Source organism: Stylophora pistillata, chromosome 1, assembly GCF_964205215.1.
Source record: "Stylophora pistillata chromosome 1, jaStyPist1.2, whole genome shotgun sequence".
NCBI classification, from domain to species: domain Eukaryota; kingdom Metazoa; phylum Cnidaria; class Anthozoa; order Scleractinia; family Pocilloporidae; genus Stylophora; species Stylophora pistillata.
Window position 1 is genome coordinate 40,256,191 of NC_142519.1, and position 25,967 is coordinate 40,282,157.

General features: G+C 38.1%; 2 long non-coding RNA genes and 1 pseudogene across 2 annotated transcripts in view; 1 reads left to right on the forward strand and 2 right to left on the reverse strand.

The window, feature by feature from the left end:
* LOC148742493 (uncharacterized) overlaps positions 1-25,967 on the forward strand; it is a 307,714-nt gene that overhangs the window by 224,950 nt on the left and 56,797 nt on the right. The window lies entirely within an intron of this gene.
* Positions 5,251-11,652, reverse strand: LOC148742502 (uncharacterized; annotated as a pseudogene).
* Positions 21,031-24,174, reverse strand: LOC148742503 (uncharacterized). Its single transcript, XR_015992854.1, has 3 exons — positions 23,609-24,174; positions 22,237-22,374; positions 21,031-21,595 (listed from the first exon to the last, which is right to left on the reverse strand). It is a non-coding gene; the product is annotated as an uncharacterized LOC148742503 (long non-coding RNA).

The window sequence follows — 25,967 nt, forward strand, 5'->3', positions numbered from 1 at the left end:
CTATTTGAGCAATAGTGAAAATCAGACCGTACAGGCCTGAAATTTTTTTCAGGTCTGATTTTCACTATTGCTCAAATAGTGCTTTACTGCGAAGGATCGTGCTCATATACGTCTCATAACCGCAGTTCACACATATGTTTCATATGTTTGTTGTTGTTTGATTTATCATCTACGGGTTTATGTCGAATTAATTTGGTGACCTGCTCTCAGTTGGCTTGTTAGCTCAATTGGTAAGAGCGCTACACTAGTATCGCAGAGGTCAGTGGTTCGAATCCCGTACAGGCCTGAAATTTTTTTCAGGTCTGATTTTCACTATTGCTCAAATAGTGCTTTACTGCGAAGGATCGTGCTCATATACGTCTCATAACCGCAGTTCACACATATGTTTCATATGTTTGTTGTTGTTTCAGTTTATACTAACGCGATAGCTTTCAATTGCCTGGCTTCGATTGCCTTGCTGTGAGCAGTTTCTCTTTGCTTCATTTAGGCAGGCATATATTTTTTATGATATTCGATTTAGTTAATGGCATGGGAATTACTTTCTTACGAGCACATTTTGCTCCAAGCCTTTTAGGACTCAGTGAGCGTGGAGAAGTCAAGCAATGAAACACTTGCAAAGTAGTGCGTGTTAAAAATGTTTCCAGTCTCTGGCTAAACATAGGCGCTAAAAAAAATGACACGTCTAGACATTAAGAGAAAGAGAACACACTTATAAGAAAAAAAGCATGGGCAGTATATATTTACAGCAACACTTTTTCACCAGAAAGTTTCAGTGGAAAGTTACCACTCCACACATTTTTCCAGTAAAGAGAGCTTAACAAAGACACTTCATAGAAAATTTGTTGAAGAAAAACTTTGCGTAAATCCTTAACCATTGTCCTTGCCAAGTCATCTTGCACGCTTTTTTCAACTCATCGTTAAACTACGGGTGCACCCTTCAAAAATTTTATTGTGAAAGTCCTTCCAGATTAAAAGCTCAGTTATAATCACCACCTATTCTACGCTGAAAGGTTTGCAAGAGAAAACGTATCGAGGACAAAGCGTGACAGAACCAAATATAAGTTGTAAAGGAGATTTCCCTTCGTTGTCCGTTAGAAATCTATCGCAAATGGTATCATGATACTTCTTAACTACTCAGATGGAAAACCGTAACATGGACTAACTCTTTGATTTTTTCTTTCTGTTAAGCATTAACCACACGATATTTTTGCGATTATTTTAGACATTCAAAATACTTCCTTTGAAATATAACGCGATTCAAGTCATGTCCCTTCTCTCAATATCGGTCATGATCATAAAGTATGGCGACAAATCAATTGTATCAATGAACGGATCGTTCAGTTTGCGCAAAGATTTCTGGGATCGCCACGGGACAACCATTGTAAGTTGCTAGAAGGAGACATTTGGCGAAAGGTTGCTTTGACGTTAAAAAAAAACATTTTGTACGTAGATAATAATAATAACAATAAATTAAAACTTCTATGGCGCGGGAATCATAGGGATATGTTCTCTTGCGCTTTGCAATATTGCAGTCAGCAATGATATTATAATTGCGCTTTACAATCAGCAGTTATTTTTATAATAATTAAAATTGAAATATAACTCATAAAACTTGGTAATCTCAGGACTAGATAGAACTATTGGATTAAGCTATAAGCCTTTTGGAATGGGTGAGTTTTAAGAACTCTTTTGAAAGATTGTACATTATCTGCAAAACGGATGGTAATTTATTAATTTTCAGTTATATTTACGTGTCTGAAGCCTGTTTGCCCCTGGAACTGGGGCAAATATTGAAAATTATATTTCAATCGGCTTATTATAGGCTAAAGATCTCAGAAAGAGAAGAGCAATTTTTTTCACTTCGTGCTAATGCATATAGGTTCGACAAAAGTTCGCCGAAGATCTCGATATTTCACGCCCGTGGAAGGCCCTGATCTCAAGAAAACTTTTATCTTCAAACAAAAAACCCCCAACTTCTGAAAATACCTCCGTTGATAATCTTTGCAGGTGAATTTTATATGATTAAAAGGTGGAGGTCAAACGCCGACCTCAATCTTTTGCTCCTGCCCGGTTTTCTCTGACAATAACACTCAATGTTCCTGATAAGATCCCCTGAGGAGCTCGAGGAAAAGAGTGGCCACTCAAAAACCTTAGATTTTTCTCAAAGTATCACTTGACCTAGGGATTTTCTCACGTTTTTCTTCGCTTATTTTATCCCTCCAAAGAGCGACAGCTCTATAAAACAATTTCCATTTCCGGTGACAACGACTTTTCTCCTTAGAGGAAGTATATTGTCAGACGCCTTAAATTGTTTATTGGAAACGTTAAAAAGTACGAAAACAGGCTTCAGACACAAATATAACTGAAAAGACGTTATTGAGTAATTTCCTAGCGATGCATGACTGACTTATAATACTTCGAGACCATTACGTGATGATGATTTCACCATAAACCGTTGCTGGTATGTTTTATAACATATTTCGTGGTTATTCGAAAAAAAAAAACTTAAATTTCCCTCGTACCACATTATCTTAATCCATTTAAGATAAAAAAAAACCGTTAAAACCCGTCGATATTTTACCGCGGCTGCACCAACGCTATGAAATAAATTACCATCCGTTGTGCAGATAATGTACAATCTTTCAAAAGAGTTCTTAAAACTCACCCATTCCAAAAGGCTTATAGCTTAATCCAATAATTCTATCTAGTCCTGAGATTACCTAGTTTTATGAGTTTATTTCAGTTTTAATTATTATAAAAATAACTGCTGATTGTAAAGAGCAATAATAATATCATTGCTGATTGCAATATTGCAAAGCGCGAGAGAACATATCCTTATGATTCCTGCGCCATAGAAGTTTTAATCTATTTATTTTTATTATAACCCACCCATTAATTTTAGCGCGATTTTATTGGTTACTTTACGTCACATGGTGCAAAATCACAGGACAGTTATCACGCAATAACCCCCGTCCGCGTCGATATTTGTCCTCCGATTTTTTCCGTGGAAAAGAAACATAGTCAACACAAGAGTTTCAACTTTTCCGTTCTGTAAAACATGGAAGGAAACAAAGCTGTCTTTTTTTGCTTTCGTCAATCACGCCCATTCGCCATCAGATCACCACTGGCTTTTTTACTGTGTTTACGCGAAGTTTAATAGCGATGTGAAAATGAATGGGAAGGTTATGAAATAAATAAACCCTGTTCTGGCTTACTGGTATGTCGGCTGATAATATCCTTGGCTGAGAGATTGTCCTCAAGGTTTCATACTTGCACTCGAAGCCTCGCTTCTCGGCCAAATATTCATTTTTCGGACAATCTCAGCCGCGGACATTATCAGCCGACATATCAGCCGCCCGAAGGGGTTTATTTACTAAGTATTTAGCACGTGCACGTTGTTACGAGCTTTGTCGTAAGCCCTTTTGTGTTCAACGTGAATAAATAAACTCACTTACTTACTTACTTACAATCATAACTAACTTACTTACTTACTTACTTACCTCGCACCTCATAAGTCTTGGAATTAGTGAAAAGCGTGGTCGAGGAGAGGCAGAAGTCAGCGAATCGGAACTGATACTAAACCGGGCGGGACGTATTGGTATGTTTAGAGAGGATGTTTAATCATCTGCCCCAAACATAGAAAACACTTAACTACCTACTGGCCTGGCCGTAAGAATTACATTTGCTCTTATCCGGCTCATCAGGGGTTGAAAAAGCGACTTAGTCTCCCCAGGCGTGTTAATGCAAAAATATCCGCAGAAATATTTGTTGAGTTCAAGGAGACTGTTCTTATCGGAGCAGGTGAGTGAAGACTTCTCTTTATACATTTAGTTAATTCTCGCGTACTCACTTGTTGTTTAGGTTATGGGACGTCTGATACGTGCGGTTCATTGCACTGTTCTTTCATGTGCAAGTAATTTAGTTTTTGGAGGCATGCAATAACGAGCCAAAGTAAACAGCACAAAACCATATAAAGGTGATTCACTAATAGTACACGAGTTACAAAACATATATGCCAATAGAATAAAAGACGCCGATAGAATAAAGCGAGGTTGATAACGTTCACGCTTATCAAAAACCAATCTTATCTAAAAGTTATTTTAAAGTTGCTGTTTGCGGGCGTGCCATATGGAGCCGGTCTGCGAATTATGTCTCATATAAAAATTAGACTGATGAGAGTATTATCAGTTATATGTTAAACTCTCAACACAAACTTTTCAGTAAACATGCATTATGTTATTATAAAAATTAAAACAAAAAATACTGTTGGTGTAGCAAACAGAATTGTGATCTTCTTGCATTGTTCATTTCCACTAAAGTGTCGGGGAGGGAGAGGTATGGGTGTGGCACTTTTGAACCACAGTCCTCGGACGATTGATCTTCAAGTTTTAAGTCTTCCAGATGACTGTATGACTGTTGAGCGAACTGTACGGCATGATTCTTCAAAGGACTGCAGATGAGAGGAGCGGTAAGAGCAGTCATCTGAACACCTAAGCTTTGACTCAATCCTCTGACACAGAATTCGACAATGCCACGGTCTTGTAAGTCTTCCTTTTCTTTTCCAACTGTTTTGATGGGTAGCTTCTCTTTTATCTTCGGAAACACTCCCAATCTTTCCTTTGCTCTTTTGGTAATGTAGCTCTGCCGACTGCCACTGTCAAATAGAATTGAGCAGAGCCAAAACGAGGTTGATTGATCTGTGACATAGAGGTGTTGGCTGTTAGCAACAAAATTGACGTGTTTGAGTACACGTACACTGTTGAAGAGGACTTGCTTTCTCGGCGATTTTTTTCATTTACGACATTTACGGTCATTACTTTATTTCCTTGAGCTGTGTTTTCTGAGGTGAGAAGACGGCTGTTGGCTTTCTCACAAACTGACATGTGATGTCTTCCTAAGCAAATGCAGCATGTCTTGCTTTGAGAACAATTCCTCGCCAAGTGGTTTCGACGTAAACAAATAAAGCAGCAGCCCTCTCGTTTCAACAGATTTCTTGTGGCTTCGATGTTAGTGACTACAGCACATCTCGCGCTGGGGTGCCCTTGCTTACAGAAGGTACAGGTTACAGATTCCTCAGACCAATTAGCAAAGACTGAAGGAGACAAAAACTCTTTACTTTTTCTTGACCGCACTGAGAAAGGTTTCTTAGGGGTAGGGGATCGGTCGGGTTTGTTCCAATCGGCTCGCATCGCTCTTTCGCTTCAATTTCACGGTCAAATGCATTAAAAAACATCCAAGTCTCATTCTGGTTCATCCACAGCCCTTGAAATTATCAAACGCATATTCGGAAGTAATTTTTCCATCAGAAGGGGAATCAAAAGCTTCCATACGACTCAGAGTTTATTCTCAGGGTTTGCAAAGTTCGAACGTTTGCTTCAACTCGATCATAAAGAAGGCGTAGACGTCTCAAATCATTGTCCGCGCTTAGAGCTGATACTTTCACTAATCCCTTCATGTGACGATTGATAATCTGAGTTGGGGTTGCCCAAATCGTCTCTTTAGGGTGGATTTGACTAACTCGTAGTTTTTCTGCTGTTAGCCGTAGCCCTCGAATGGCTCCTGTGGCTGACCCTTCCAAAAAATTTCCCAAATAATTGAATTTGTCAAAATCCGATAAACCAGGGTTCTCACCGACAGCAATTACAAACGAGTCCTAGAATGGTTTGAGAGAAATGGGATCACCTTAGAATTCACTTCTTTAGATCAATCTTCGATAGTTTTGCCTTTCCGATTCCCAGATTTTCAGTGAACGAATTAGAATTAGAGAGAGGAATGGACATCACTGTATTTGCGCCCCTTTCCAGTTCAACTGCGTTTATGGTTTCGTCAATTTCCACATCATTTGATAAATAGATTCCTTGAAGTTCCCAGTTTGCTGGATTTCATCCTCGCTATATATGCTCTTCTGTCATTAAAGCCAGAATTTCGTCGTCCAGGGCTCCAAGGACATTAAATTTTTCGTAAGAGCAATCCGATAAGTTTCCAATTGATTCGCAAGAGGAGGTTCAAACTCATCGAGTAATGCTTTTTATTATCCAAATGTGCTTCGCAGAATACAAGTAAAGCGCGAGATGAGTACAAATGTCACGCGATATTTGCACTCAGAAATATCCGCGAAATTCGCCCGCACTGAAATAACAATTTGGCGTGTCGGATAATAAATCTATTATTAGACATAGTATTTGCAGTATCGATGAGTATTTTTACTCGTTGTTTGTATTTTCACGAGCCCGTAAGGCGAGTCAAAAGGCAAACAACTAGTAAAAATACTCAGTGATACAACGCAACAAAACATGTAATAAGATATAACGTGTGATAAGCAAAAAAAAATCAACTACATTTCATCCCTACAGACCTGTTTCGTGGTTGCCCACTCATCAGGGGATTTCAATGACATAATTGATTTGGTGCGAAAAGTGTCAAGTCAACTGTTGAGTAGGAGGGCTTTGTTTCTGTGTCGGCAGGAAGAGACGAGTTCGTTACGCTTGTTGAGTGTAGATAGGTCGGGCCGGCAGATGATTAGGAATTTCTCTTTAAGGCATAGGTTGCATCGTTTGCTTGAGCTGTTGTAGGGCAGATGTGAAGATAGAATGCGTCAGGAGATGGAATAGCCGATGCTGTCGTCTTTAAGTGTCCAGATTTGTTTACTGAGTTCGGTAGCGTTGCGGTGTTTTGTGTGTCGGAACGATAAGGTGTGGCTGTTGTAGCGGGTCTTGAAGTCGATTACAGTGAGTCCGATGTATGAATCCGTCGAGTTGTCTTTACGTGTGACGTAGCTTGGTAGATAACAGATTGTTAAAGGTAGTTTCCGTCTAGCGGGCATGAGTTTTCCTGTCAGCAGTTGCATTTCCTGAGAGAGGAAATTCTTAAGTGAGTCAAATTTTCGGGTCTCGGCACCATGTAAGAAATCCAAAAGTAAAAGAAAGAAACTAGAATCCTAACTCCGTAGAAATAATGTAATTGAAATTCACAATAGGTAGTTAAATTAAAACTCCTTAAACTTGAAATTCCAAACTGAGGAATTAGACAACAACAACCCAAACTAAACTCCTTACTGAAAATAAGTAAAAAAGACTAACATACAAGAGCAAAATGTACACGCCAGCCTCTTTTCAATATCAAGTCCAAGCCCAAAGTCCCCGACGCGATAAACCAGTTAACAAAAAATCACGCACGCCAGGCGTGAAAACAAAATAGCGGGGAAGGGAGAGGGGAGAAGCGAAATTGAAAGTCAAAAATGAAAGAAACTTGTTTCCTCACAAACTGCCCAGAAAAGTGGACATAGTTTTGAGATCGCAGTCATCCCATGTCACACGACGCTCCTATCCCCACATTTTCCCTTTCACTATCCTCTTTCCACAGCTTTCTTTCGCTTTCTAAATCTTCCAGACATGATTCCTTTGCCAATTTTTCAGTTTGGGGCCCTACTTCCCTCTCGCGAGCCTTCAGCATGGACTCTCAAAGTGATGAACTCAACGAATATTTCTGCGGATATTTTTGCATTAACACGCCTGGGGAGACTAAGTCGCTTTTTCAACCCCTGATGAGCCGGATAAGAGCAAATGTAATTCACTGGAATTATCGCTCTATTACTCCTTAGCTTACCAACTAAAAATTAATCTCTTTACCTATCTGTCTCTTTTTTCTTTTGGTTAAATTCCAAGGAAGGAAAATCTTAGCAATTCTAAAGTGGATGATGATCAACACTATTTTCTGCTGCCTTTTATTACCTATTTAATTATATATCTATATTCATTTGGTAGAGTATTTCTGTCAGAATAAAGACCATCGTTAATGTCGGGAGCGGGAAGCTAAATATGAAAGTCATACCAACCTTAAAGCTAGTTCATGGCTTGCCCTGTTTCCAGTGGTGCTTGTTAGAAAGTGTCTGTGATCGGTATCTTTGCTCCCCAACTGCAAACTCAGTTTATACTAACGCGATAGCTTTCAATTGCCTGGCTTCGACTGCCTTGCTGTGAGCAGTTTCTCTTTGCTTCATCTATACAGGCATATATTTTTTTATGATATTCGATTTATTTTATGGCATGAGAATTACTTTCTTACGAGCACATTTTGCTCTAAGCCTTTTTAAGACTCAGTGAGCGTGGAGAAGTCAAGCAATAAGACACTTGAAAACAAATGCGTGTTAAAAATTTTTCCAGTCTCTGGCTAAACAAAGCGCTAAAAAATTACTCTTGTAGACATTCACGATCAAGAGAAAGAGAACAGACTTACAATAGAAAAAGCATAGGCCGTTTATATTTACAGCAACACTTTTTCACCAGAAAGTTTCAGTGGAAAGTTTAACTTACCACTCCATACATTTTTCCAGTAGAAGGAGCTTATCAAAGACACTTGATAGAAAACTTGCTGAAGAAAAACTGTGCTTAAATCCTTAAGCATTGTCCTTGCCAAGTCATCTCGAACGCTTTTTTCAACTCATCATTAAACTACAGGTGCACTCTTCAGAAATTTCCTCGTGAAAGTCCTTCCAGGTCAAAAGCTCAGTTATAATCGCCACCTATTCTACACTGAGAGGTTTGCAAGAGAAAACGTATCGAGGACAAAGCGTGACAGAACCAAATGATAGTTGTAAAACAGATTTCCCTTCGTTGTTCGTTAGAAATTTGTCACAAATGGCCTCATGATGCTTCTTAACTACTCAGATGGAAAACCCTGACATGGACCAATCTTACACATTCAAAAGACTTCCTTTGAAATATAGCGCGACTTAAAAGTCATGTTACTTCTCTCAACATCGGTCATGATCATAAAGTATGGCGACAAATCGATTATATCAATGAACGGATCCTTCAGTTTGCGCAAAGATTTGTGGGATCGCCACTGGTCAAACATTGTAAGCTGCTAGAAGGAGACATTTGGCGAGAGGTTGCTTTGACGTTAAAAAAGAGCGATTTTATAGGCAGATAATAATAATAACAATAAATTAAAACCTCTCTGGCGCTGGAATCATACGGAGATGTTCTCTCGCGCTTTCCAATCTTACAATCAGTAATGATATTATAATTGCGCTTTACAATCAGCAATTATATTATGGTAATTAAAATTAAAATATAACTCATAAAAGTAGGTGAGCTCAGAACTAGATAGAACTATTCTAAAGCTCTAAGCCTCTTGGAATGGGTGAGTTTTAAGAAGTCTTTTGAAAGATTGTACATTATTTGCACAACGGACCGACGGTAATTTATTTCATAGAGTTGGTGTAGTTGCGGTAAGAGATCAACGGGTTTTAACGCTTTTTTATCATAAATGGATTAAGATAACCTGATACTAGGGAAATTTAAGTTTTTTTTCGAATAAGCACGAAATATGTTATAAAACATACCAGTAAAACCTCTCTCCTTGCGTAAGGTTTATCGGGTGAAATCATCATCGCGTAGTGGTCTCGAAGTATTACAAACTCAGCCATACATCGCTAGGAAATTACTCAATAAAGTCTTCTCAGTTATATTTATGTGTCTTAAGCCTGTTTTCGTACTTTTTAACGTTTCCAATAAACAATTTACGGCGTCTGACAATATACCTCTTCTAAGGACAAAAGTCGTTGTCACCGGAAATGGAAATCGTTTTATCAAGCTGTTGCTCCGATTTGGAGGGATAAAATAAGCGAAGAAAAACATGAGAAAATTCCTAGATCAAGTGATACTTTGTTTGAGAAAAATCTAAGGTTTTTGATTGGCCACTCTTTTCTTCGAACTCCTCAGGGGATCTTATCAGGGACATTAAGATAATGGGAACTCGAGCAGAAGCTGTGGACATTTATTTAGTTGTGCATCGCTCCTTAAGCGGACCAAGCTAGTTGAATCTCAATTTGTAAGATTTCTTTCAAAATCAAGATATGTGGTTATAACTAGAAAAATTAGAAGATCGTCTCTTGATTTGATTGTCTTTGAAACTCTAAAAGAAGCACTTTGCTTGAAATTTATGCTCACCTTTTTAATTTTGAGTGCGGAACATTACTCGCAGGACGATCGGTTAAGACCATATTAAAACAGAGAATTATTTGACGCGCTTAAAGAAACGGTAGTTACAATAATAATGTTCATGATGGTGAAGTGGAAAAGAAGTTTATAAAAGTGATTAGCTAGCAATGAGACGTTGACATGACTTGCGACGCGAAGCTACAGAAATCTTACACAGAACACAGATGCGCTCACGCATAGGTTGGTGATTAGTAAATGGGGTGCACATTTTAGTAATATGACAATAAACACTTTGCGGTTGGCTCACAGAATGCAAGACTCCCTGTGAAACTGTACTGTTGTCTCCCTTATAAAAAAATTTCAATCTTGCTTTTAGGCTGAGCCACCGATATTGCGGAATCGTATCTTAGGCTTACAACAGAAAGTAACACCAGCGGATAGGAAGTATTACTACTAGCTACTTCCTCTGGATTGCATGATACATATACTCTGTAGTCCATTGCAGGTTCAGCAGGGGATCGCTGCAGGTTACCAGTAGCACTGGACTTCATCAAGGGCAGTGCAAAGGCCTAGTACAGACCCAGAACTTCCTAAACTACCTCCAGTCACCTCACACGGCCCGAATGCATCTGAAAATTCATTAACGAGACAGAAAAAAAAGCGCTTTAGCCAGCCAAGCCATTTAAGTGGCCTAGCCTAGCTATAAGGGTGAAGAGAGTGTAAGGGGGAAAAAGGAACATTATTCAGATTTATCTTTTAATGCTCAGCTGTTGTTGAAGTGAGGTTGGTAGAGATAAACTGTAGTTTTCACCCTTTCGATTAACATCATTATCAGAGTGAAAGTTTTTAGGCTCTTACAGAAAAGGAGGAAAAGGTCACACGACGGCTTCTCAAGATCGAACGGACATTGCAGAGAAATCTCAAGCTCAACGATTCATTCAGAATAGCTTTAAGTGCCATTCCTCTATCCCCTTCCCAGTCCTCGTCGGGCAAGAAATTGTACATTCTAATCTAAGAAGTTTTTGTTAATCAAATTTTTAAACCTGAAGAAAAAGAGAGTTTTCTCAACTGCTGTAATGTCATAATGAAGAAGTAGCCCTTTACCTTAGACCAGACGTAAAATATCAAACTAGACGATAAAATCTTCCCTCCCCTGTATCATTTCACCCTCCGATATCTAGCCATGGGAATACCTATACATTGCGTCTCTACATCTTTCATCAAAGAGTTTTAAAAGTATAAAAGAGTGGATTTCAAATCGTCCAAAATATATGACTGGTTGATACGGATTTTACCAATATTTCTTAAGACATGAGCAGTTGATCTACCAGCGGGTAAGTCGGAGTTTCCATTCGATCGATACTTTTACGTGTTTACCTTTTACATTTGTGACAGCTCATCAGTTGCTACCACAGAAAAAGTCTTCAACCAGGTTATAAGTTATTTTAATTGTAAACTGACTTGTAATCCGTACTTAATCAATTTTTATTGTATATATGCAGCTTGAATCATAAAACTTTCCTTTTTTAACTTAGAAATATTTTCCATTTTTTTCCAAGGTACTCGTACTCTCAAGGTTCCTGCCATCTCAGAGAAGACAGAGTATGTCTCTAGTTAGGAAGACCGTTACAGTTAACTTACGTGAAGTGTGACTTGTGCGCACGTCTTTAGGGAGATTTATAAGCACGTGAGTGTCTGTGTGTAACATTTTAACGTGTTACCCTTTCGCGATTCGCGTTAGGGTTATAGTGAAAGGTTATTGGCAACCAGCAGGTTAAAAATGCTTTATCTGTCCTCACACTGAGAGATTTCTGTTGCTTGAAGAGGCGTTCAAAAGCAGTGGTGCCAAAACTTGATCAATGATGCACGCGCTTCCATGAGTAGGAATCGGTTGTTGTCATTTTTCAAAAGATGCTTTGGCTGAAAGCACGTCAATAAAAGCCAAACAATGCGGATATTGGGTGGGAACTCATTTTCTCTGTCAACTTTCATACTTGCCACTACTCTTTGACAATTTACTGGCTGACGATGTTATAGCTTCGTAGCGCTACTCACTTAGTAAGTATGAAGGTAAGTGAGTAACTTTATTTAATGTGGGTGACACATGCATATCAGTGACAGAACTAATGAACTGATGACCCAGTGGCCTTCAAATAAAACGAAACAAAAACATGTATCACATAATAAATATAGAAGTAAATTCAAAATGTATAAATACGTCAATTTAAAAATGTGAAAATGTAAAATATGAGAAGGTATCACAATAGTTGAAATAAAAATTAAGAATTATTAGTCATAATTTATACAATCCATAAGCTACTATAGATGGAGGTTGCCGAGACCTAAAAGTCATATGGATAACTTAGAATAGCGAATACCTAGTGTGTTGAAACGCATAGATATCTATAATCAAATGATTTGGAAAACATTAAATCAACTTTCTGTTTACTTAGGATGTCCTTTTTTAATGATGCTTTAGATTCTCTAAGTGCTCTAGGAGAGGAATTCCTCTCCTTAAACGCACGGTAAAACTTCGGCCATCCTCAGTAACATTCTTATATATCGGGCACCTTAGATTTAACTTGTTATATCGAGTGTTCCTATTATGAATAGCTGAGTTTGCTTTCAAAATATCGTTCATATATTTAGGAGTGTTCTTCTTTATTCTCTTATAAAGCAGTGAGCTTCTGTTGATGTACGAGTCTTGGTAGAATGGGATCCAATTTAGGGTTTTAAATGGGTCCACGGATCTTGATTTGGGAGGCGGATCCAGAATTACTCTTGCTGCTCTCTTTTGAAGTCTTAAAATGTTGTCTTGATTAGCCTTGTTTGTAGATGATCAGACACTTGATCCATATTAAAGAGTGGGTTTGATTACTGCGATAGAGTACGTTTCCCGCTGTGGATGAGTTAAAAGGGGGCTGAGTTGCTTTAGAAGCCCAATTTTTTTATATAGCTTTTTACATAAAGTACCAGTAACTGCATCAGAGTTCAAATCCTTGTAAATTTCAACTCCCAGGAGTTTATGGGTCCTAACTTGCTCGATCTCGGTATAACTTTTGTGGATATCAGGACTTCCTTCTGCTATCTACGCATTTTAGCACATCCACATGGAATTTGCGCACTACAAATGCTGTGTAATTATTATTATTATGCCCGACCGCCTCCTTAAAGGCTTGCCAGTCGATAACATGGATTTGTTTTGTTTCACTGAGGTACATTTTTTTCTTCTAGCTCAATTTCCAATGTTTTCTTTTTCCTCTGAGATAAACTTTTCCATTAATGATTTCTCATTATTCCAGGTTGTACCATATGAAAGGGTTGCGTCATCCGCGCAAATATCAAAGTTAGAAAGTTAGAATTACTAACATAGAGTTGCAAGTCATTAACAAAAAGCAAGAAGAATATAGGTCCAACAATTGAATCCTAGGGTACTCCTTGTTTAACTGACATAAGAGAGGAAATAGTGCTATTAACCTCAACAGACTGACTCAGATACGATTCAAACCACTTGACAGTTCGAACAGTTCGGCTCTATATTCCTATCTTATCTAATGGAACCTTATGGCTTACCAGGTCAAAGGCCTTTTTGAAGTCAATGAAAGATAAGGCCTGATACTTTATCACCATCCACGTCAAACAGAAATTTGTCAGTGAGCTTGATGAGAGCCGTCTCCGTCGGGTGATTTGGTCGGAATCCTGATTACATTCGGAAAATCAAGCCATTATCTTGTAAGTAAGCAAGTAAAGAGTTTGCAGCGTGCCTTTCGATAACTGTATAAATAACTGAAAGGACCAAGATTGGCCTGTTCTCGTTGCAATCACCCCGAGGTCCACCTTTATAGTTAGGCCCTTCGTGCAAAGATAAAAAAGTAACGACAACAAAAAAAAAAAAAAGAGAAAATAGGGAAAAAAGCGATTCGAGGAGTCCGGCAACGGCGTGAGCGCGTGCGTTGGTGCCAGGATCATACTCAACTGATGCATGCTTGCGTATTCCGTCTCGTTTGTTGTAAAAAATCAAATAACGAAAAAAACAAACTAGAGTCCGTACTCCGTAGAAGATATGTAATTAAAATGATCACAACACTCGGTTTGAATAATACCCTTTCACTCCGTAAAAATTCCGAACTCAGGGATTTAAAATAAACGCAAGTTAAAACTCAAAGACAACAACAACCGAACGTAGACTCGTTGACTCGTCTCAACTCTTAGCTAGATAAACTGCTGCCGCGTACGCAACTTCTGACCCATCTCCAAAACCGTGTAATTGAGTTGAAATTACGCTTTCGTCTGAAAGATAACATCTTTGGATCTGGATATATTCGGCCTTTGACAGATCCGATAACCATTGCGAGTACCTCAAAAAAAGTCCCTCATCGAGAGGGGCATCCCATCCTAATCTTTTCCTGAAGTAATTTGTGGTAATCCTTACATCTACATCTAGTTAAAGAGATACATTTGTTTTTAGACAGATAGAAAATATTCTATTCCTCTGACATATTTCTGTTTTTCTCTTCAAATGGTTTGGGATTGCGGCAATAAGTTGAAAATATTTCAAATAGTTTAGTTCAACATTTATATTTCCTTTTAAAAATTTCTTGAGATAATAACTTACCGTCTCTATTTAGTAAGTCCTGTATGAAATAAATTCCTTTTTCAAACAAATATTTCCATGAAATATATTTGCTCTCTATTGTAATTTCTTTATTGTTCCAAAGAATAAATTCACTAAGGTACACATCAGGATAACCACTGCGTAATTCCTTGAAATAGCCTAACATTTCGCTATAAAAAAAAGTGGCATTTTCTTGTCAAAGTGCTTAGAGTTGTAATTACATTTCAGTAAGAAAGATATTCCTCCATATTTATTAAAATAACTATTAGGAATAGCTTGCCAGGTCTCATTTGTGAAATTTGGAAACCTGCCTAACCAGCTCAAGTATAGTGATTTTACCTCAGTGTGGACATTTAATTTGGGAAGTTCACACCACCATGAGAGAGAATGGTTGACATACTACTGCTCTTTTTACTTGATTATGTTTTTTATTTTTCCACAAGAATGCCTCAGCTGCAACTAAATTAATTGGCAAAATTGGGTCCTCCACTAATTTCTTTCCATTAGCTTACTAATGACAACATTATCTGTGTTTATCTCTTACAATAGTGTTTTCTTTATTATTGTCCTTCAACAACCTGACTAAAAAAAGATCATGCCTCCTCTACATTTTTTTATTTGAGCTTACTAAATGTACCTTTCAAACAGCCTGAGGAAAAACATGTATGACTTGCACATACTTTCTCCCCAATTTTCTAAATGTGAAAATTAAGTAATAATGGGGGTATTAGCTTCTCAGTAAAGAAACTGTGGTGCTGCGTCAGTGGGGGTTACCAAGGTAATTTGGTTTTATCAACTAAGTTGAAATTGTAAATTGGCCACTGTAAAAGAGTTAAGAAACCTAACGTTTGCAGCGTTAGCCCTTCGTCAGACCAAATGGAGGAATTGTGGGTTGTGTGTGTGTTCATGTGCAGAAAGTGGAGCTACGCTATTGGTGGGAACATGATGACGAGAAAAACAAGAATGAATTAATGAAATGGAAAATGTTCGTTGATAATATTTCAACTGAAGCATCAGTACCTTTTCAGTAGAGTTATTCCAGTCCTAAATAATCAGACCTGACCTGATTTACATGTGTGTGAGACATTTAAAGTATACTCGTACCCTACATTAACAACAAAGAAAATGATTTTCACTTAAACAGTATACTTAAAGTGTACTTCAAAAATGATACTGCAGTTGTACTTAACTAACTGAAGTACTATTGAAGGGTTATTGAAGTATGATTGCAGTATAACTATCATTGATGTAGAGTGCAGTATGCTTGTAGTATACTTGAAGTTATACTTCAAGGTTATCTTTTATGGTAAGGATGCGGTCGGAATTTTCCTTCTGTGACGTTTGTAGTGCTGACTGTCGATCAATAAGTTGGGCGCGGTAGTGACCCACTTGAACGACAGAGACAGTGTGGCCACGTTTTTCGAAAAAGTGGCACAGTGACCTTGATTTGTCGACAAAATCAGTCAACACTACAGAAACGACTAAGTCTTAGAAACTGAGAAAAGGGAATGGAATTCTTGAAATAAGATGGATGCAAAGATACATACTAACCGCCTCCCGGTTAGCTCAATGGATAGAGAGCTGGACTGTTGCGGGGGAGGTCGAGGGTTCCAGCCCCGGCTGGACCAATACTCAGGGTCTTAAAATAATTGAGAAGAATATGCTGCTTCTCTATAACATCAAGAAATGTCTAGATATTCTAGTCTTCTCGGATAGGGACGAATAAATGGAGGTCCCGTCTCCTGCATGGTTAGGGGCAGGAGACGTTAATTTCCCACGCACGAGATTACTGCGTGATGGATGTCCTCTGCTGGGGTGGGATGGGTGGTTAACAGGACCCACGTTGATACCAGTGTTTAACACACTGAAGGGGCTATCCTGTATAAATATAGATGTCTACAGCAAGTAACTATGTGAGTCTAGGTTTTTAATACACACTAGTGCATAAATCGCTGCCCAAAGAGTTGAACTAAGGGAAACCGAGAACAAATCCAATGGGACACCGGATTACAAGTCCAGCACCCTAACCACTAGGCCACGCTGCCTCCGGAGAGTAAAAGAATGAAATACATACACTTAAAGAAGTTCTTTGTTAACTACCATGCTTTCATGACAGTAGGACAAATGCAAGCCGAGTCAATGCGTCGGCTTGGGTTGTTATGTTTGTAAATGTTAGGTGAAAAGTAATACAAGAGGTTCTAGGGTGGTAACGATGAGATTTTTTACAGTGGCGGCAACTCTTTTTCAGCTATGAGTTCGTTAATCGTATTTTTGACATGTTTTGATTAATGGAGGTGAGATCTTTGTCAACCTTTCGAAAACAAGAGGTGTCAGAAAGTTACCGCAAAGCTTCTTTTTGGTAGAGGTCGGTCCGCCAAACAACTACTGCGTCGCCCTTGTCGGCCGCTTTGATAACAATGTCTTTGCGTTTTTTTAGGCTTCTTAGTGCTGGCCACTCTTTAGAGAAAAGATTGGGAAAAGATTGTTGATATCGTGGCGACCGAAAAGGCCCTGAAAAGCCCCTTTGGGGGAGTGATCAATTATTATTATGATTAATATGATGATGGTGATGATGATGATTATTATACAACAACAAACATATGAAACATATGTGTGAACTGCGGTTATGAGACGTATATGAGAACGATCCTTCGCAGTAAAGCACTATTTGAGCAATAGTGGAAATCAGACCTGAAAAAAATTTCAGGTCTCATAACCGCAGTTCACACATATGTTTCATATGTTTGTTGTTGTTTGATTTATCATCTACGGGTTTATATCGAATTAATTTGATGGCCTGCTCCCAGTTGGCTTGTTAGCTCAATTGGTAGAGCGCTGCACTAGTATCGCAGAGGTCAGTGGTTCGAATCCCGTACAGGCCTGAAATTTTTTTCAGGTCTGATTTCCACTATTGCTCAAATAGTGCTTTACTGCGAAGGATCGTTCTCATATACGATGATTATTATATTTGTTATTACCATGATTATTGTGACTATTATTATCGCTATTATCATTCCTTGAACTTCCTAATTGCGGAAACGTGGTCGGAACGTTTTCAAATACTAACCTTCTTTCAAAATCAATCGTCTTTAAAACACTTTACCGACGAGGTACTACTTCTCTTTTCTTCTCTATTTATGCGGTCTTGTTGCAGTCGAGAGAGAGAAGGAGATAATCGAAGAGGATCGCCAACTTCGGAGAGCAAGAAGGAACGTCACTTGGTGAGTCTCGCCTCCATTTCATACTTTGTCTCGACAAAAAGAAAAATAGATACTGCTTTTCAGAGGTCTCAACGCTTTTGGTAAACCCAAAACGAAAGATATTAAAACACCCAATTAGAAGTGAGAAATATATTCTGAAGTTGTCGATGAGGATTCTGTCTACTGATAAACGACGGCATCAATGAGCTCTGTTGCTCTGTTTATTCCTTTGCATCTTGTTTGTTAAGAAGGTGTCACAAGTTCTACAGACAAATTACAGAGCGTAGTAAAGCAGTACCCTTAGTATCACTTATTATTATTATTTCTTTTACTATGAGGTTTTTCCCTTTGCCGTAAGTCTTTTTCTTTTACCGCGAGGTTATTTCTTCAGCTGTGAGGCTATTTCTTGTGCCGCGAGATTATTTCTTTTGCCGAGGGATTATTTCTTTTGCCTCGAGATTATTTCTATTGCCGCAAGATTATTTCTCTTGCAGCGAGGTTATTTCTTTCGCCACGAGATTATTTCTTTTGCTACGAGACTATTTCTTTTGCTGCGAGACTGTTTCTATTGTCGCGAGACTATCTCTATTGCCGCGAGGCTATTTCTTTTGCCACAAGGTTATTTCTATTGCCGCCAGGTTATTTCTTTTGCCACGAGATTATTTCTTTTGCCGCGAGATTATTTCTTTTGCCGCGAGACGATTTCTATTGCCGCGAGGGTATTTCTTTTGCCACGACATTATTTCTTTTCCTACGGGACTATTTCTTTTGCTGCGAGTTTATTTCTTTTGCCGCGAGACTATTTCTTTTTCCGGGAGGTTAATTCTTTTACCGCGAGATAATCTTTTGCGGCGAGGTTATTTCGTTTGCGGCGAGGTTATTTCTTTTGCCGCTCGGTTATTTTTATTGCCGCGAGGTTATTTCTTTTGCCGCGAGGTTTTTTCTTTTGCCGGCAGGTTATTTCTTTTGCTATAATGTAAACTCCGCCAACAAAGATGAAGTATATGTTTACGTTTACGTTGCGTACAGCATTTGAATGAAAATAAAGCCTTGGAAAAGTCTTACATTTCAATTAAAAAACCAGCGACAAATTCATGATGCGAAAAGGCCACAAAACTCAACTCAATTCCAAAGGAGAGTCCATGCTAATCCCAGTGTCATGTTCAAGGTCTCTGAACGTGAGTCGTTAATTGATCAGGTCACGCATGTCGCGCTGGAATACCCCAAAAATACAAAGGAGGAGAAAAAGAGAAAACTGCCTCGAAATAATTTCAATATTGGATTTAGTTTGTAGCTATAGTTAGTTGGTAGAGGGGAGCTCAAGATGGCTGATCATGGACTTAGTTCTCTTGGTGAACTTTTTCTGAAGAAAAAGACTAAAGTCTCGCTGTCCCGAACGACCAAAAAAAAATTTCAGAAACAAAAAATGTGCTCATGAAGGTTTTTCTTTCTTTCGGCTGTTTGCAACAGAAACGGAGGTGATTTGTTTTACAACCGCATTTTCTTAAGAAAACTGTTAGGAAGACTGAAAAAACTGTTTTCTAGTGTGGCCTATATAAGACATGTCACATTTTATCGAGCGATAGAAATAAAATATGGCGCGATGATTTAATTCATTATATAGCTGGCTGATAGAGCTGGCAGCGCCCACAAGCAAGATGAAGCGAAATCTTATGTTCTGATTGGCTACCCGAGCGGGCAGGATGAAGCGAATCGTATGTTCTGATTGGTTACCCGAGCGGGAAAGATGGGCCCATCTTACCTGCTCTGGACTGCCCGCTTTCATCCCGCGCAAGAGAAAAAGTGCGTGGAGCGGACTTGCAAAGTTCGTAACTTTTGGATAATGTCGGCGACGAAGTCGCCATAAGCGGATGCTGCTATAAAGTCTGACTTACTGCATCAGTGATTTCAGGAGCTGGATGATATCGTACAATCTAATGCTAAATGACGACAAAACAGAGTTTCTTATACTAGGCAAAAAACAACAGCTAGCTAAACAGCCAGCTTGCGAAAATTCGGAGAGTGTCATGAACGCATTCAAAAGAATTAACTTAGGATTATCTAATACATTTTTTTACTCTCTTAGGATATGTCTAGTGTGTAGTATTTGTATCAGTCAAGTAATTCCTATTCTTTACTTATGTAATTAACCCTTATTCTAAATATTCAATAGTTTTCTTCCCTTTTTTTCTCGCACCTTGCATCCGTATTTAATGAAGGATTTGGCCACGGTTACGAAGAAAATGAGGTGAGGGTTGGCGAGTTACGAGCGAAGAGCGTGGATAAATTTGAGGGAACGAAGACCAGGCACAATATCATTTCTGACAAATTCATTCAGAGAAATCGTTCCACTTTACGGTAGGTAACCATTTGCCTGGGAACGGGTGTGCAAAGAATCTACCAGACTGTGAGCTAAAGGAAGAAGAGACAGTAACTGATTCAACAACAAGTCTGAGCGAGTCAAGTTACGACAAGTTTGAGCGAGTCAAGTTACGACAAGTTTGAGTGAGTCAAGTTACGACAAGTTTGATTGAGTCAAGTTAGGACAAGTTTGACTGAGTCAAGTTACGTCAAGTCTGAGTGAGTCAAGTTACGACAAGTTTGGGTGAGTCAAGTTACGACAAGTTTGAGTGAGTCAAGTTACGACAAGTTTGACTGAGTCAAGTTACGACAAGTTTGAGTGAGTCAAGTTATGAGAAGTAAAAAGTTGAAAACTGCAAAGTTCTCAGAAGACGGAGCAAAGCTGAAACGAAGGAAACGAGCAAATTTGAAAAGTAATGAGACGGGAACCTGGTGGGAGAAACTGGAGTTTTTTTCGACAGGGCACCGTTTGTTGGTGGAGCATGGTGAGTTGTGGGCAAGACAAGAACACGTACGCGGGCGTAAGGTTAAACCTAACCGAACTGAACTGAAAAAAAAACCCTCCTTTTTATCTTAATAATACTCTTGTAAATATAGTTAGCGCATTCTAGTTTAAAATTATTACGTTCTTGTAAACTCTTGTAAAGTAATTTAGGTAAATAATTTAGCAATTTAGTTTTATTTTATTATTGCAATTAGGGTAAATAATTTAGTTTATTGTTTTTTAATTTTGTTGTTTGTAATTTTTAATTGCCATATTGTCTTAGTTACGGTAATAAATATTTCTAGGCCTACATTTAGTTGTGTTTCGGAGTGTCTTCTCGGGCTTGTTTATGTTTCGTGTTTTGTGTATGTTGGAGAGCGCCCACCTTTGTGGCGCGGATTCGTCACACGGTGATAATTCTTTTTTATCAGAGCGACTACTTTTGTTTGACAAAAGATCAAGAATAGTAGGCGTTCAATATTCTAAGCTCCTCAGCTGGTCGACATTGCAGCTTCCAACAGTATTTATGCTTAATCCATTTACAGAAATTACATTATTAGGAAAGTTTTCTTTGTCAAGAAAGTTTTCCGAGTTTATGCCGAGAAAGTTCTGCCATTGTGCCTGTTTTTACAGACCCATCTCAAAAAAACAAAAAAATTTAAACTTTTCCTTATCCCAGCAAATTTATTTATGAGTGGTCTGACGCACGTTCACTGCCATTTCTTTAGTGGCCATGGACTTCATGTAACGAGACATTATGTCGTCCGAGTTAAATCTCAATTATCAGATTTTTCCTAGAAAACTTAGACTGAACTTGAAAAGCATCAAGTTAACCCTCTTAAAAAAAGCAAGAGTACAAAAATTCAACTTTTAACCCAGTTTTATTGTCAGCATTTTAGTATTGACTGCTGTACACAGTTGCAGTGAATAAAAGCATCGCTCTGTTTTCTTGAAAGTCTGTTGTAAAATCGGTTGAGCTATCCCTCCGAGCCTTAAAAAAAAATTAAAAAACATTAAGAAGAAGAAGAAAAAAGTCAGCTGGCCTTAAACAGAGCTCGCATCGAAATCAACCACAAGGCCTCCACAAGATATGTATAATAAATTCTGATTGCCTTGTATAATGGCCGTCCCCTTTGTAGCAGTTGTTTGGTCTCGCAACTCAACCTGCTCTCTCTAAGAGTGAAGAACGTGTAATATAATAAGATGAAATAAAATACATCTTCTGCGAAGACCATCAGTGTGATGAAGAAAACAAAAAACCTAAAAAACTGAAAAGTTCTTCCTCAGCATGGTTTCTATAAAAAACAGCTTGGTAGGTTTTTTTAGCTGCTTAAATTGATGCTTTAAATAATTTCACTTTTTCCCTCTTAAAACTGAGTTGAATATCTAAGGAACACTTTTTACTGCAAATAAATGCAGGTTATGATTATTTTTTCTTGGCTCCACAATGTTTTTATTCTCTTTTGTTCATCCAAAAGCTGACAATATTTTTTATGATTTTTTTCCAGAGACCGAGGGTATTTATACCAGGCATTTTTTCTGTTGTGCTTTCAGCAAATAACCGAAGGCAAATAGACCGAAAGCAAAAAGGTGAACAAAAAATATTGCGTAGCTAAAAGACGATATACATACCGATCACAGTCTCTAAAAATCACTAACAGGCACCACAAGAAGCAGGGCACATCCTGACCAAGGTATCTGGATTGTAACGACAGTCACCCCTATCTGCCCAAGCCTTACAGCCAGGATGGTGATCCTCACAGCAGGACTCTAATGAAAAAAAATAAAGGAAAGCTATTTTGTTTTGTTTGATTTTGGATTTGCTTTGTTTTCGTGTTTAGTTGTTTTTGTTGTAGTGGTTGTTGTTGTTGTTGTTTTTTTTTTTTTAACTTAAATCCAATACTACAGAATACAGCTGAAAATACTCTTTAAGGGGCCGCCAGGGAGGGGAGAGGAGGGGGTTCGGAAGATTTTACTTATGTCACAATAAAATTGTGTCTGTTCCCACAACAAAGGTCTGAAATGTTCTTATGATCCTCATTCCCGCCACAGGAGATACATAATCACTGGTCCCTAAGGAATGACATTCAAAGGTAGCAAAAGGATATTTTACAGATGGGAAGTTGGTTTTGATTCCGATTTTCGTATTAATAGCACTGTGTTATCATACTAATTGTAGGGTCTCGGGACGGTCAATCGTCAAAGGAACCAGTTAATATTTGCCAGTGCTTTCGTATTTCTAATACAACTTAAATTAAGAAATCACAAAAAGTAGTAGTTGTAGTATCAAAATCAAAATTAAATAATTGTATAAAGTAAAAAATAAATGTATGAAATAAAAATAAAAATAAAAAATGAAAGAGAAATGAATAAGTAAATAACCAACCCTTGAACCTATTGCCCCATGCATATATGAAAAAGAATAATTTACCTTCACTTCAGTGAAATGCTTGATTGTGACGAACGAGATTTTAATGAAATTAGGTAAGTTCTGGAATGAAGTGCTAGTGACACTCGATCATATAGTTTTTTAATTCCGCTGCATCAGAAAGTCCTTTTGTTAAATGCAGTTCGTGATTTTACTTCTCCTAAAAGGCTAAGTAGATTCATTTTCATCGATTTATTTCCAAAAATAATGATTGTAAAAGATTGCCTGCCGTGGTCTTCCATGGCCTCCTCATAATTGTTCACTTTCTTAGAAGTAGAGGTTTTCTGCTAATAATTGCTTAACCTTTCAAATCTCAGTTGAACGTTCAAAAATGTACACTGGTAGACCACTTGTAGATGACAAAGATTTTTCCTTCTCTTGTGAAAACATACTTTACAGGTTATTTCTAACGTGTTGAACGGTATTTGAGTGGTACAATTTTGCATCAGTCCCACTGACAAAGTTTATTTTGTCGGCTCCTCGCCTGTCAACAGGGATTCCTAATTTAAAATAATCTTAAGGCTGCTAACCCAATGCATAACAAGTTATTATAAATTGAAGCAGTAAAATCCTCACCACATACGCCACAGGTTCTGGGACAAGCCATCAACTTGTGATAGCTATCATAGCAATCGTTATGTTGTGTCCCTCGACAATCTTGTTTGTCAAAGCATTCTGGGAAGAAAATTAATATTGATAATCCTATGTTTGTGTTTATTTGATTAAACGTGCTAAACAATCCAAAGTTCTTTGGGAGAAATATCACCGATAGAGAACTTCAGGAAGACGTACATAACGCAGATTGTGTTTGGGTTCACTTTAGCAAGTTCATTTGTCATGATGGTGTTATGATATTACGTTGTTATGATGTTCTTAGCTCTTTAATTTGATATCGAAGGCCTAAGGAAGGATATCGTTGTGATCTGCCAGTTTCAAATGAAGAGCTTATTACCATCTAAAATGAACTGTAAAATACATCTACTTAAACCAGGTCACGGTGAAACACCGAAAAATGAGACATTTTTTCTTTGATCCTACACAACAGTGCTAAAAGATAAAAGCGATAGTTTTTATCTCTGGAAGGGACAATCATCCATCAACTAGGAAAGTAAGTCTGTTTGTAGTTCCTCTTGGTAACCTGCTCTGTAGACTCAGCAAATCTACAAACATACCGTGTGCTCCACCTTCAAGAAAAATAATAAAACAAAATTAACTAAAGAGAAGAAACTGGAACTGAATACTTGAATTAATTTTGCTCAGTGTCTTAGTTGTGTCGATAAAGAAAAACAGTTTTTTGCCCGTGGATTTGTGTACACAGGAATGAGCGACTCCATGTTTTAAAGCATGAATCTTCTGCTCGTAAGGAGGGCAATTGATTTTCAAAATTCTCAAGAGGTCTTACGTATAAAACACGTCTCTTTCCCATTGTTGGCAAGACCATAACCCTGAAAAAATTTCTCAGCGTGACCCATACCGTTGGTTCATGACATGAAATTCCACAGGTCACAGCGTTGTAATGTCATTTTTGAGAAATTCGGTATAAGCGACATACTTCAGACTTAAGAAATCTGGACTCCCCGGTGTAGTTGTTGCTTCGCGTGTGTGCATAGTTCCGTCAGTGCGTTCTTGTACATGCATGCGTATGTTTATACTTACAATATTGAATGCTACACATTAGTACCAACATAAGCAACAATAATCCAAACTTGGGAGACATGGCAGACAAATCTAGATAAAATAAAATAAAGAAATTATACGTTTTCCCATTTATGGGTTTTTGTGTTCTGTTGTAATTATTCTTATTGCGAGGAAAACATATAGGTAACAACACTGACAAATGTGTGTCGTTAAATGAACTTTGGCATGGCAAAATGGCAAGGGTCAATGGCTCTAAACGCAACTAAATATGAAGATAAAATCTCGCGCAGCCATGAACAAACAAGAGGGAGACATAAAAAAAAATGACTGCAAGACCTTAACTTTTGTCTATTTTCCGCCATTTGTTTTCCAAAACGGAGTATACCTTTCCGAGGAGGTGTCTTCACAAGAAGTTCAAGCAAATAAAATGCCTCGCAATTCTCGATAAAGGAGTTGTTTTATGGCATTGAACATCTCATTAGACATGCACCAGTGACAAAATTAACAATTTGATTGCATTCCGCAGCCCATTCAGTTTGCTCAAGAGGCCATGATATCTTGCAGAGCGCTTCATGGTGTTTAATCAAGTGTCTCAAACAAGAAGGTCCTTATTTTTAAATATACCCTTTTAGAGATTAACACCAAGAAGAAAACTTCTTACTGAGGGTATTTGTTTTAAACTGTAGTAATGAACGTTTTTGTTAATTCTATTTCGAATGAAATTAAGAGAGAGTCTTTTGAAGGGAAACTACGATAGAAAGAAAGGTTGGTGACATGCAGGAGTGATAATTTTGGAAAGCTCTGCCTTCTGACAATTATCGGGTCATCACTAACCGCTGTAAGGTTGTCATTAGACCTTGTTATTTTCTCATAATAGAGCAGTCAGTTGTTACTGCAAGGTAGATAATTACATAAGTAATTAAAACATAGTCTAACGATAAACGTATAAATGCAAGTAAGCACAACTTTCCTACTCTATCGCTGGCGCACGCAACCAAAAATTGTGCATCACTAACTTCCTATCCAACTACAATCGTAATAATACTTCGTTGTAGTCAAAATATGTTCAACGCCTATGCAATAAATGCAATTCCATCTTGAAGAGTCCGGCGAAAAGTTTGTGCACAGTGCAAAACAACACACTGAGTACAGTATTCGTTATACGAAGCGTGACTAGCAAAGAAAGGTCGGTGACATGTACAGGTTTTAATGTTGGAAAACTAACATCATCACTCGAGCATGGCACCAACCCTTCTGTCTTAGTCACGTTTCTTATATTGAAAGCTTTTGGTTTGCA